Consider the following 13,621-nt stretch of genomic DNA (forward strand, 5'->3'; position numbering starts at 1 on the left):
CAACAACCAAGTGCTCTCAGATATAAATCAAGTGGCTTTACTGACTTTGAACACTCAACTGGACTGGAAAAAGCTCTTTACTAAAGCAGCCACAGTAAATGCATGCAAATTGCTGAGAGCACAAATTGTGGAAGACTACACACTTAGGGAGGTATCCTCTGCTGATGCTAATACGTCTCTTGATTCAGGCAGTAAGTTTAAATACCTGCACCAACAGGCAGCAGGAATGTGCAGAGAAGAACCCCAGATATCTCACGTGTCTTGGATTTAATGCATCCACACGTTTCCAGGCACTTAAAGAAAAGAATCACCCCTTAAACCTCTCTCCCCATCCTAATGGGGCAATGGTAAAGAACTTTTTTCATTAGCAAATGGAAAATAAAATCCAACAAAGATAATATCTTGAAGACCTACCCAAAACTAGTTTTAAGAACGTCAAGGCCCCTGGACTCAGGCAGCTCTCCCAGCACTGGAAGGGATCAGAACCACCACAGAGAGACACAGGGAAGCTGTAACTGGCTACCACATGCCCTTTGTAGAAATTGTGAAAATAACCACTTTGGGAACTATCTGTGAACACTTCCAGGGTCCAGTTCTGCACAAATTCCACTGGTACAAACATGGACCAACTCTGCTGATGTGGTGCTATTGTAACTGAGACTCACAGCTTGAAATCCAACTTTGGCAGAGTACTGGCCCAAATCTAACACAAATCAGCCTCTCTATTCTTGCCAATACTTTGGCATCAGCTGGCTGAGGCAGGGTTGCTGCTACCCCTTCAGCTGGAGTTTGGGCCCAATACATTTTTTCGTGAGTGCTACCACCATCAGCACTTGCATGAAAGCCACAGCTTGAAGAGAAATGCTCTGGCACGCTTAAAACCTACGAGAAACCAAGATTTTTTTGCATATGTGAAGTTCTTTTTAGCATGAGCCATAGTCTGTTGTACCAGATACCACACAGATGCTCTGATGAAGGACTATATAGACAGGGAGGAGGCCGCATCAGATGCCAGCTGTGTTCCTCACAAGCCTTGCTGACCTCTCCGGGGTCACAGCACAGGTGAACAGCATCAGTTTGCAGCTGCAAAGACCCTCTCCCCTCCCTCTCACCACAGCACTTTCTCTCCTGCTGCAGAAGGCCACCACTGCATCAAACATGGCTGAATGGGGAAGCTGAAAGTGGCTGAAGTTCATTATACCCTCCCAGGAAACATGGGCTTGCAGACGATGAGAAAATATTGGTCAGCATGACAGAGTTTACACCTGTATCAGCAGCCTAACCATCATCAGCTCTCTGGCAGGCATCACGTTAGAGGGCCCTGTAGATCAGATTTGCAGGAGCCCCTCAGGACAGTTGCTGGGGGTTTCTTCCATCAAGAGTTGCACAGCATGAAAGTAAAGGCTTTAATTTTTAAATTTAAACAGGCAAGAACATGAAGCGTCAGAGCCAGACTGAGTTCACATTACAGGACTCCTCTCTACACTGGTGGCTATGTCAGCCATTGCAAGTGAGATGCGAGAGATGAACAAGACTCACAAACCACTTGGTCCTAAGGACATCTGTTAAGAGTTACTGGATGTGGGCATAGAAAGTTTGTACCACTGATCCCCTACAGAAGCACAAGAATGCATCTGAATAGCAAAGCTACTTTGCTTTCGGCTCCATTTTTAGCACAACACTTCAATTCTCTTACCAGATTCAGTGGTACCAAGAATCTTCACCAGCACATTCCACAAGTCATAAATTAGCACCAGTAGTAAAACAAGGCAGCCATTCCTGGGCTGAACCTCACACCAGTAAACACGAAAATCACCTCTTAGTCCCATAAAACAAGCGTTCTATATCTCCAATTCAGACCTGAGAGCTGCAGAGTACCAGCCCTGTGCTTTGGGCGTAGGCTCCGGGGAGGAGTGTGGAAGGTGGCTCTCATTATTTCCTGCAGATGGGACAATTGCCCTTGACTATGCAGGGACAAAGAGAGGTTGTCTTCACTCTGCAGGAAGCCAGCTCCCCAATTTAATAAAGGTTTCTCCTTCCAATTGCTTCACTGAATTATGAGAGCAACACTTGCTCTTGTAACAAAATTTCACCTGCTTTTCAAGCACAAACTAAACAAGCTTTCCTGAGAAAATAATTTCTGACTATTAAAAGGCTACTGTTGGAACTCAAGAGGACTGTTAAAATACAAAGAAAGACGTACCATATTCTTCCTGAAGTGATACTTCAAACAAAACATATTTGTGTTTTGAAATATGGCACTAGAACAATGACCAGTTGTTTTTGTAAATTTTCAGACTGAGAGCCATGCAATCATTTTCCAAGAGTAGCATTTTTTTGCTGTTCATGGAAATGCTGGCAAAAAAAAAACAGGCGATGCAGTTGGTCTCTGCCTTAGTCAGCAGAGGAGTCTCAGCCCATCTCTCATCAAGCCCATGCTGGAGAAAGCCCAGCTCGGGACCAGACCGGGCAACTCTGCTTCTGCCAGGGAGTCATCCCCAGGGAAAAGCCCCCATTTTCCTAACTTCCACCTTCTTACTCCTCATTACAGCCTCAAGTCTTACACCAGATAGCAACTTACTTTTGCTGTTTTGTTAAAAGCAGATTTGTAACAACCATTTTCTCCATAAGAATCAATTCTTCCACCTCTCGCCATTATGACTTTGAGTGCTACTTGAGGCAGGAGCACTTTGAAGCATCAGCTCTGCAACAACCACATGCACAGCCAGAACTGCATCAGCAGCCCAGAACTGCCTTGTCACTATTACCCCTATAGTGTCCAAATGCCTCAGGCCCATAACCTTGGAAATCCCCTAGAATGGACAAGGTTGGGGTAGATTTTCTCCAGCCATACTGCATTGAACTTAGGCTGCTGCACTCTCCCTTTTTTTTTTTTTTTTTTTTTAAGTGTCTGATCTTTTCTGTCATTGCTCTGTCTTGACAAATGGCTGGATGCAGCACTTTCAGCATACTCCCATCTCCCAGGAAGGCAAGCTATTAAAGCACAAACCAGTTTTGTCCTTTGCCATGAAACCTTTGCAGCATCTGTTAGCATGGAAGACTACATCATTCACTGACACCGCTTACCCCTCAGCCTGAATTACAACCAGGCACTGTGAAATGCTGCTCTAATTATGCTGTCTAGAATGGCTGGGCCACTGTTCATTAAAAAGAAAAGTCAAATTACTGAATTCCCTTCTCATCAATCTCTGCTGACAGTCATTCTGATGATCAGCGAGGCATTAAGACTGCTTATGAAAAACAGAACCTGGAAGATGGTCTCACCTATGACACAACTGCTTTTCCCTTGCAAGTCACCTCAAACGTGTTGGAGATGGAGACTAGCAAAGCAAACACCTGTTGAAGCACATACCCTCGTGTCATAAAGCAAAGGGGAAGATGTCACAAAACAAATGCTGAGAGGAAGATGCAGCAGCCATCTACTTACAGCAAAGTGTCCAAGGCGTAGTTCTGTTTAGAGAGAGGACATCCTCCAAGCTGCTGTGGAAAAGCCGCTCTCTGAGAGCAAACCCAGTGCTGAAAGTTCGGTGCCAGCCAAGGCAGGGCAGTTCACAGCAAGGTGGCAAGAACGGCAGCTTTTCCCCAGTTCGCAGCTGAGCTGCTTGTGTCCGGACAAGGCAGCAGCGATCCCCAGTGTCCGACCTCTCCAGGTAGTCACCACGTGTGCCCTGGCCTCGCACTCCTGCCCCAGAGCTGCCCCAAGCCCCGCAGCACCTCAGCAATCACCATTTCTCACCCACGTGCTAATCCTCAAAATAACACCAAACTCCTACTTACCAGTTTTGGTGATGAAGCACGTATATATTTTTTAAATCTCAGAAAACATAACAGCATAAGACAAAATTCTACTCTATACCCCTTAAATTATATTTCAAGTGCAGTTCTGCAAACTCAAATCAGAAAACAAGATCTGGTGGTCTCCAGGCCAGTGATCCAGAGCTAGAAAGCACTATAATTAGAATGAATCAGGAGTGAGATTGAAGACCCCAGTTTGTTTGCAAAGCTAATTATCTAATGTCATTAGAAAGCAAGAGAATCAGAGAATAAGCAAGAGCAGCATCAGACTCTACAGCTATCTAAGCAAAGGACAGTTTAATAACTGTACTTAGGATATATTTTAAAAGAAAAAAGAAATCATTTTATGGATTAGATTTCAGCCCTGGCAATATTCATACATCTCGGACTTAGCAAAATGGCTTGGAGAAGAGGGTTTCATCATAGTAAACACAGCTACTTCACAGCAAGATTTATTAATACATCCAAAAGAAAGAAAGAAAATCATTTTGTCACACTATATACAGATAATACATACAGTGTTTTATACACATATTACATCAGTTTTTACACAAGAAAAATATACATAAAAATGTAAACTTCTGTATACAAAAACCCTTAAACAAATTAAACAAGGACCAGATAACAAAAGGAGACCAATCTATTATCATTTCATTAATTTTTTTTTTTTTTTAAATGGTAATACAGTACATTCATTGAGAAGTATGAGGAACATGTGAGCCAACCTTTCCTATTTAAAGGGAAAGTACAAACGCGAGCTTTCCTACCCGCCCCTGGAATGCTGTCCGTGAGCCTCCAGCACTAGAAGTAGTAGTGTGAGTTGCTGTTGCTGCCGGGGACCCCGCAGGAAGCGACCCTTCTTCTCGGGCATCCCCATGCACCGCACGCTCCGAAAGCGACACATCTGCAGAAGCGACCTGGACTGGGCTTTTTGTGCGTATTAGCTAGTCTTCCAGCTAATATCGTGAGACGGGATGCGGCAATGCAAGTTTGTATGTTCCCTTTAAGCAGTCATTAAGTGGATTTAGCTTTGCTGGAGTAAGTCATTTATTTTTCCCAATGTACGGTATGCTGAACACATGTGTCAGGGATGAGAGGGAAGAAGGAAAGGGTGTAAGAGACTGCTAATCCTTGCTACCATGCAGTTACTTCAAAATCAGGTACGTTTGCAAGCTACAATTCACTGGTTCAAAATACACTGCCTCACCTTTGCTTTCCCACTGCAACTTGTTTACATTTTAAACTCTAGTGGCCAAACAACTGTACGAGGCTCTTTGTTACAAGGCTGTTTCTGATATCAAAGCGTCATCAAGCTACCTTTAAAATGACACCAAACACAAACTTCTCTGAGACAGCCTTAAAAAGAGTGAGCATTCCCTCCAAGCACTTCGGATTGTCCATTTGCCACCTTCTCTTTTATTAAATCCAGGATAAAAATATTTACCCTTAACTGCAAAAAGGGTATTGGTTGAGATCCTGACATCTGTTTTGTTTCACTTGCAGATAAACATTTTGGGGAACTGGAGGGAAAAAAAAAAAAAACAACAAAAACAAAACAAAACCCAAACCCACAACAATAAACCCAAACCTTAAAACAGCAGGCATCAAATAAGAAGGGAACTACTTAATATGTTGGTGAAACAGTTGCAGAAACTCGTTAGAAACAAACGACAGGTTCCAATGAAGGCTTCTCACATTAAATAAGTTAAAGACTTGTTACAGACATCTTCAATAAAAACATCCATCCTCCACAAAGTATGTTAAAATGTAACACAATAGTGATGCACTGGAATTTCTCCTGAAAAGGACAGAAGGACATGAAATCTCCTTAGTGGTATCAGTACTATTGAATGTAGGAGGTGAACAATGATTGACAAAAGTAATGAGGAAAAAAGCTGCAAAAAGAAACTATGAATCATTAATTATAATTGGACAAAAGGGAGGATGGAGCAGAATGCTATTACAGTATGCCTCAGAAACCCCTGAAAGAAATAAATACTTAGAAACTTGTGTTTCTTTGTCTTTGTTATGTCCATCTAAGTGATGGTGGGAGTAAGGGCTTGTCTGCTTGCTTTTGGTTTTTTGTTTTCTCTCTTTTTTTTTTTTAAACAACAACACTTCTAGTAAAAATTCAAAAGACAATTACAAATGGCTTTAGATAATTAAGAGTCTCCTTTTTAAAATAAAACTTTGATAACACATTTCTCCATTTCTTCTATATAATGCAGCTTCAGTGAAAATATGTCATAAGGGACAGCAATTTGCAAAAAGTGGGAAAAAAAAATTGCCAACCAAGGTTCATAACATATACACATGTATATGCAGGACATCTACACTCTATATACATATTTAATATACGTATGCATGAGTATATATCAGGAGAGAACCAACAGGTATGTTCTCCACATACATAAACTGAAATAGCATAATATAGGTGTGTGTATAAATAGGTATTATACACACACAGTACACAGACATACCCATACACACGCCCAAACATATGTAGTATAGAAATAGTCGTATATGATTGAATGAAAGCTCAGATGGAACAGTACACCAGTTACCTTTTTCTAATAGAAATGCAAGGAAGACAAAACTCCATGGATGAATTGTGGCCAAGAAAAATCGTGCCATATCCATACTGAAAACATGGAATTGCTGTGCGGCTCAATGACTGAATTGGAGCAGCATTCTCTATTGAAACTGAAGCCTAAGTTAGCCAGGAGCTTCAACAGTGCTTAAATGTGACTGAGAAGGTTTCTGACAGCTGCTTTCTGCTAAAAGGATACAGAAGCTCCATTTAGCCAGAAAACAGAAAATAAAATGCTTAAAACCACAATTTACTTGCATAAGCAAGATCATTCAATACTCAATTAGATGCAAAGTGCTAGCACGTTAATAGTCAACTCTGCAGCTCATTTCAAAATCTGTTTAATAGTAAAACGTAACGAGCTGTGTTTCTCTTGATATGTTTGATGACAACCCCATTGCTCAGAACAGAGCACAGGGCTGCCTTCCGCCTACTACCTGCATTACAGGAAACACAAACTGAACTCTCCCTGGGGCTGAAAATTGAAGACAATTTTCAGTGGGTGCTTTTTTCTCATTTTGAACTAAAATACGATGCTGGGTTAACCTTTTAATATGCTAGAAAGCTTTGCATCAGGTTCTAAGAAAAGTTTGTGTTCATCTGCAAATCGATCGCAGTCATACTCAAGCACAATTGAATAGCTGAGAAATTCTGCATAAGTTCAAGCAAGTGCTCAGGGCCCAATTCAGCTGCCACTACAGTCACAGAGAGAATTTCCTTAATGCATAAGCAGAGCTGGATTGGGCTAGTAAAGCTGACTGCTGCTACCAAGAGAAACTGTAGAGATGCGGGGACAAGGAGGAGCTGGAATGGAGGCAATGGAGCAGAGAAGCAGAAGAGGTTGGCATTGCAAGAGGCCTCAACAAGCATTAATATAGGATAAACAAAAGCAGAAATGTACAAGGAAACTCCACTGTGAGGACTGAGGTAACACAAATCCACGGTGACCAAGCTCAGACCAGTCACTGATGTCATCCAAATCCCTCAGAAGAATTAAAACAACCTTGTTTGGCACAAGTGCTTACCTGTTACACATGTTACGTGGATAGTCTCTCTCCTTAGCTCACACACTTACTCACGTTACAACTAATGTACACGTGTGTGATACAACGTACATTCCATCTATACATCTGTATGCACGTATATATAGATTTAGATTGATTGCATTCATACGTATTTATTGTACATCATGAGGGCAAGTCCACATTCAGCAAAGTGCTACCAACATCTCATATACAGATATATCTCTCTGTACAGGTATACACAAAAATGGGTCTATTCTTCCCCATAAAGGCATAAAGATTTATGCTGCTAACTCCCATTACCACCAAATAAGCAGAAGGAAAGGCCTCTGACAACTTCCACCTCCCTGCCCTTTCACTTGTATGCATATGTGCCAGAAACAAATTGCTAGGAGGGGGAAAGAGGAAGGAATGCTTGGGGGGTATCAACATACTGATAGGGAGGGGGATATAAAAAAAATTTTGAAAATTAAGATTTGATTTGCAACTGCTTAAAAAAAGCCTTCAAAAAATTCAAATGTCTGTGCAATACTGAAAGCTCTGTTTTTCTAAACAGATTTTTAAAGTCACCAGGATCATCATCATTAAAAGTGATACTGTATGAATAAATAACAATTAGGTTACTTTTTCCAGCCTAAATAGAACAGTATGAAGAGTAAGCCAATCTGTAAGAATGTTTCTGACTTCTCACAATTTCAAGTGAGAACTCCCATAAAGAAATCTTCCTTCTCCAATTATAAAAAAAAAAAAAAAAAAAAGTTAAGTGGCCATAATTAAATTCAGAATTTCACAGCACAAGTGAAAGTCCCTGGATTGAAAGTGTATTTTGTTCTGCAATCCCACAATAGCAACTTTGGGACAAAATTAATATACGCAAAGACCCTCAAGGAAAGAAAATAATCTACGACAAGATCCTTTTACAGAATGGAGATCACTCCACGAACAGTGCCCCTTACATCCTAATTTGAAAACACAAGTACACTGATTGACAACATTTTCCAAGTCAGACCATAAGAGACCCGGGTATTTGCAAAGATACAGCAGTTGCCATGTCTCCCCATCCCACCGAACGCAACCCTTCCCATTTCAGTTTCTCCTGGAAAACACCACTCATTTCTCCCATCTCTCCTCGTCCCCCATTTGTTTTATTTAAAGGCTGTCTTTGGGAGCTTGGTATTTTCATGGCATTTTAAACAGGGCTCAATGCAACTCATTTAAAAAACAGTAAAATTGACATGATATCAGAGTTAGCCTTATAACAGAAGATTATGTAGTAGAGAGTATCAGTTATTTATACAACAGTGAGGACGTAACAACCCCCTACTAAATAATCACATTTCTACAATACATTCCATCACCTCTCAACTACTTTTCTCTTTACAAGACTATGACCTACATACAATATACACATTCGTATCGCACATACATCCCCCCCAATGCATAATTTTTGTGTGTATATATAATACATACATGCACACAAGCAGTCTAATTCTATTTATAAGTCACAGTGGGAATTCCTTTGTGAGGAAAGGAGGGGAAAAATTCCTGAATAAGACTCTGTAGATACCTAATGTTCTGACTTTTCAATTTCCAACTCACAGAGCTAACTGGAAATAAATACATTAAAAAAAGAAAAGGTCTTACAAACTTGGTTCACAACTTCCAGCTACAGCAGTCGGATTGTTTTAATTTGATCTATTTACCCTGTAACTAAATTTCTAATCATAGGTACAAACCACGGATAAATTATTGCAGAATGTAACACTCAAAATAAAATTTAAAAAGAGTTATAGGAATAGTAATATAAGGGTTAAAAAGAGTTCTATGCTTGTTGATACAGGATACCATTTTATTTTATTTATATATATATATCTATATATAGATATAGATATCTGCAAGGTAGCAAAGAATAGCTGTACACCTTGACACGGCAAAGATCCAGTGTAAAAAGGTGCTTCACTAGTTTGTTTTTCCAAAAAAGCTTGTATATAATTTTATAGCTATTAAAAACACATATGCAACATAATTCATTACACTCAATACAGCTTTAGTATAAAACTTATAATTTATGAGGTGATGTTAATAGCATAAATTAATATACCATTTCTCTTAAAATCTACAATAAGTATTCTGAAAGCTCATTGGGGAAGGGTATCTTTAAATAAAAAGTTTAAAGCTGAGCGTGATGAAAAAGATTCTGTATGTTGAACTTGAGATGAGAGCCCCGAGAAGAGAAAGAGTCCCTAAGCCAGACACCATGGACTATAAAACTGAACAAAGATTTCTTCTTCTTGCGCTCTCACTTAGGTGACGCTCTACCTTAAATTATTACCTACTTTTAAAACTATTTACTTTTTTTTTTTTTATTAACTGCCCTTATTTCCACAAGGAATCCCTGAGACATACCCAAAACCGTACAGTGAAGGTCATCACTGTTCAGAGAAACTGGTTCAACCCCTTCTGGTAGGATATAGCTATTTTGCATGAGAATCAAACTGTCCATCACTTCAGAATTAATCTATTTGCACTGGAACCAACTACACTCTTTAAGACGCAGGTTAGAGTCATTTCAGGGTAAATCAGTCCACTTCAAGGTAGAAGCCAACGCCATCGCAGTTAGCTACATCAGAGCAATCTGCACCAAAGTTAAAGTTTTCCAGAGGGTATCTGGGAATGTTACCTATCCAGAGTTCACCTCTGTGGGCACTGTCTGACAACGACAGAAAGCAGGTGAAACATTAGCATTACTGGACCAAGTTCAACACACGTACGCTGTTGACAGGTGGGTACACTGGACATCCCACTCTGTGTGTGTTTGGGGGACTAGCAGGGGGAAGGAGTAGGAAGAATGCAATTTTCTACATTGAGTAAGTACAGTTTTAAGGTCAAAAGCCCAAGTCTCATCCTGTTCACTTCCAAACTGAATGCTATGAACCAGAGTAGCGTGAAAAGGTGCCAACACTTACTTCAAGGAGACAGAAAAAGAAAGCCTCCAACTATTGCTGTCAAACTGTTGTCAAGCCCACTTTCTTCTTTCAAGCTTCCAGTATGTTACCTTATTCCACAGTAGCCAGAGAAGGATTATGTGAAAGTAGAATAAAACGGGAAAGCAGAGAACCCAATAACCATGAGAAGTAGCAGAACAGCAAAAGGAAAAGCTTCCACGATGGTTACTATTGTTTGTTTTTTTTTAAAAAAAAAACCAGGCTGAAGACAGGAGAAAATTGTTAAGACACATCTTTTGTAACTCCTTCTCCTCTACCAAACTTTTATTTCCAAACAACAGTGTTTTTATCTAGTTTTAAAGACAAAACCAAAACTTTACCTGATAGAGCTAAGGTCTCTTACGACCAGACCCCTCCTAAAGTCCAAGTTTAAGTTTAGTAAAACATAAATGTAGATTTTTCCACCAAACCTCCTTACTTTTATTGGGGTTTGTGGGTATTAAAAAGACTAATTTAAATTTCTCTTTATGACTTTCTACTGATCCACTTCTAAGAAGAGGAACTTCTGAGAAGGTAAACTTGCTAAAAAAGCCTGCACATTCACTGCTAGTGTGTGCACTTCCATGATCAGCGTTGTACCCTCAGCATCTAGTTCATGCCATATTAGCATGCTGTGAAACATCATCTTACTCACTGATCTGAGAAATACTTTGATCTATTGCACTGTCGTTCTAGCATCCAAAATGTATGTTATGAATTGCAGGAATCTCTCCTCCTTTTCATTTTACAGTCAGATTTGCTCAGGACCACGGAAGACTTACCGGTTGGCATTACTTACATTGGAGAAGTATCTGAGAATGGGAGAATAAAAGAAAGAATGATGAAGAATGTAGAGGAAGGAAATAAAGGAGGTAAGAGAAGCAGCCCACAACACCCCATCAAAGACCTAAAGATCTGGTAAGCACACTACCCCAAAACTATTTCTTCAGTTAATATTTCCATCTCTACCACTGGACCTTGCAACAGGCCTGCACTGGAGACTCCACATGTAGCGGTAAAAATACACAAGCAAAACTAAACATCCCACCAGAGAAGCTACCCAGACACCCACACAAATACATCACTGCAGAAGATCACTGCAGGTAAGTTTTCTGTTGTCTGTATAGTTTGCAGAAAGCACCTCCTGCCACCATCCCTGCACCCTACAAGTCTTGAAAGATTCAACTGCAGGTAGCTGGCTCTTCTAAAAATTCTTCCCTCCTCCCTGCCCAAAGGCTCATACTGTTGGGGAATTCACAAGTGTATTAAGCTTACTGCAGCACAAAGATAGGGAGAAATACCCCTGGAGCCCTGCCAATGCCTACAGGGAAATGCAGCAGCAGCCACCATGCTGCAGGAGCTCAGGGAGCAGCTGGAGTTCAGAAGCAGACTAACAACACACGAATGTGACCACCAAGGCCAGCTTCTCAAGGGAGACATCTGTCCACTGTTTATTGTACTCCTTCGTGAGACTCTTCTTTCCTGGCAGATTCAATCCCAGACTGTATCCAAATGTGCTAACAGCAAAGTGAAGCTTCAAACTGAATTTGGCTACTGGTTTGCAGGTTCAATCCTAGGCCCTTCACCTGGGCCATGCCCCTGAAGCCAGTGGCATCACACTGTGCCTACAGCTCACAACAGAATCCCCCAATTTTTCAATACACATCTCCCTCTAAAGAAACAAAGCAAAAGCAAACAAAAAAAAAACCCACCCCAAACTGCTTCTCTTTGCTGTTACAGATGACTCTCCTTTGACAGTTTTTTCCTTGCATTTGTACTTCCAATACCACCTCTGATTTCTGCCTAGCAGGTGATTTTGGGGCCTCTTAATGCTTTCCAAATGAGAACTGCAAATCCTCGTTTCACTAACCTGCTGAATGAAGTGGGAAATCTAGCTGCTGCCACCTTCTCCACACTGCCTGAGGTTGACTGGCAACTGTGCTACCTCCCCGCATTATCGATTTAAAGCCTTTATGCCCAGGCATAGAGAGAAGCATGTCACTAATGAGAAGTGAACTATGCAAGAGAACGTGGAGGAACCGGGAGGCAGGAGGAGACAAAGTAATGCATCTTTTCCATCTTCTTGCATCATGCATACATCTTTTTGTATCATTGTAATTACGAGGCCAAAGAACAAATCAGCTTTGAGGTATCTAAGTGCATATGGCTCCCCTCAAAGTTGGTGTAAAGTCTTGCTAAGTGAAAGGAAACATCAAGGCATGTCTTACTGAATGCCTTATACAACAGGCCAGCATAAGGCTGTTCCTGATGAGCCTCTGTACACTGTCATGACAAAGTTCACCTTGTGTTAAGTACTTTTGTACAAGGTGGTAATTGAGGTGGTATTATTACCAAGAATTATGTTACTGGTATTTTATCCTAAGTCTAATTTTTCTTCAATTCTTTAGAACTCAAATCTTATGTAAAGAAATTAACTTTTAGGTTCAACTAGCTTTATTCTATTTGTTAACATGTAAAGGGCACGACAGGTATTGACCATCTCAAATCAATGGACTGAAATTGCTACACTTGCTCTTTGGTGAAAGGGTGATTAGAGTGCTAATTGCTATACCAGGAGATGATACTCAAAAACCTTTGCAAGAGAGCATGGATTCTGCTTGGGAACCACATAAATAACAGCCTCAAGGACTACCTTAACCAGACCTGCAGCAGTTCCCAGAGGAATAGGTGTGAAACACCTCTGGCTTCACGCAACTCTCAGATTGGATGTCTCACATCCAACAGTAAGACACTGATTCAACAGGTTGTGGGGGTGTAGAAGCCCACCTGGAATGATCCACCTTGTAAAGCTAAGATCAAGACCCGTAACTGCTTGGTAGGCTGTAACCATGAAATCAGTGATAGTGAAAAGACATGAGGTGAACCAGGAAAAGGCAAGAGTGGTGGCCCATTTCGGAACTCTGTGTCAGACAGGACAGAGGGATTCCTATTTCAAATGTATACAAACCGAAGTTTATTTTTAAAAGTGCAGCTTTATTGCAAACTTAGTTTGCTCATTGAAAAATGTTACGTAATCACTTTTCAGGGAAGAGTCATCAAGGGAGATACAAAAATTGAAGTCTAGGCAGGGGAAGAGAGTTGATATCCTAAGCTGCCTTAATGGAACGTAGGTACATAACAGCCATTGATTTCAAATGAGGATTACGGACCTGCATGCTATGACAGCTTTTGAAATTCCCTGTCTAAAT

The 13,621-nt window shown here is 40.7% G+C and overlaps 1 protein-coding gene across 1 annotated transcript in view; it reads right to left on the reverse strand.

The window, feature by feature from the left end:
- Window positions 1-4,254: 4,254 nt before the first annotated feature.
- The window catches only part of INO80D (INO80 complex subunit D), a 46,592-nt gene continuing 37,225 nt past the window's right edge, over window positions 4,255-13,621 (reverse strand). The window contains exon 13 of the mRNA XM_033010898.2: window positions 4,255-5,614. The gene's annotated coding sequence lies outside the window, so the exon portion shown is untranslated. The remainder of the gene's footprint in view (window positions 5,615-13,621) is intronic.

Source organism: Tyto alba, unplaced genomic scaffold (assembly GCF_018691265.1).
Source record: "Tyto alba isolate M040663 unplaced genomic scaffold, T.alba_DEE_v4.0 Super-Scaffold_7, whole genome shotgun sequence".
Lineage (NCBI taxonomy): Eukaryota > Metazoa > Chordata > Aves > Strigiformes > Tytonidae > Tyto > Tyto alba.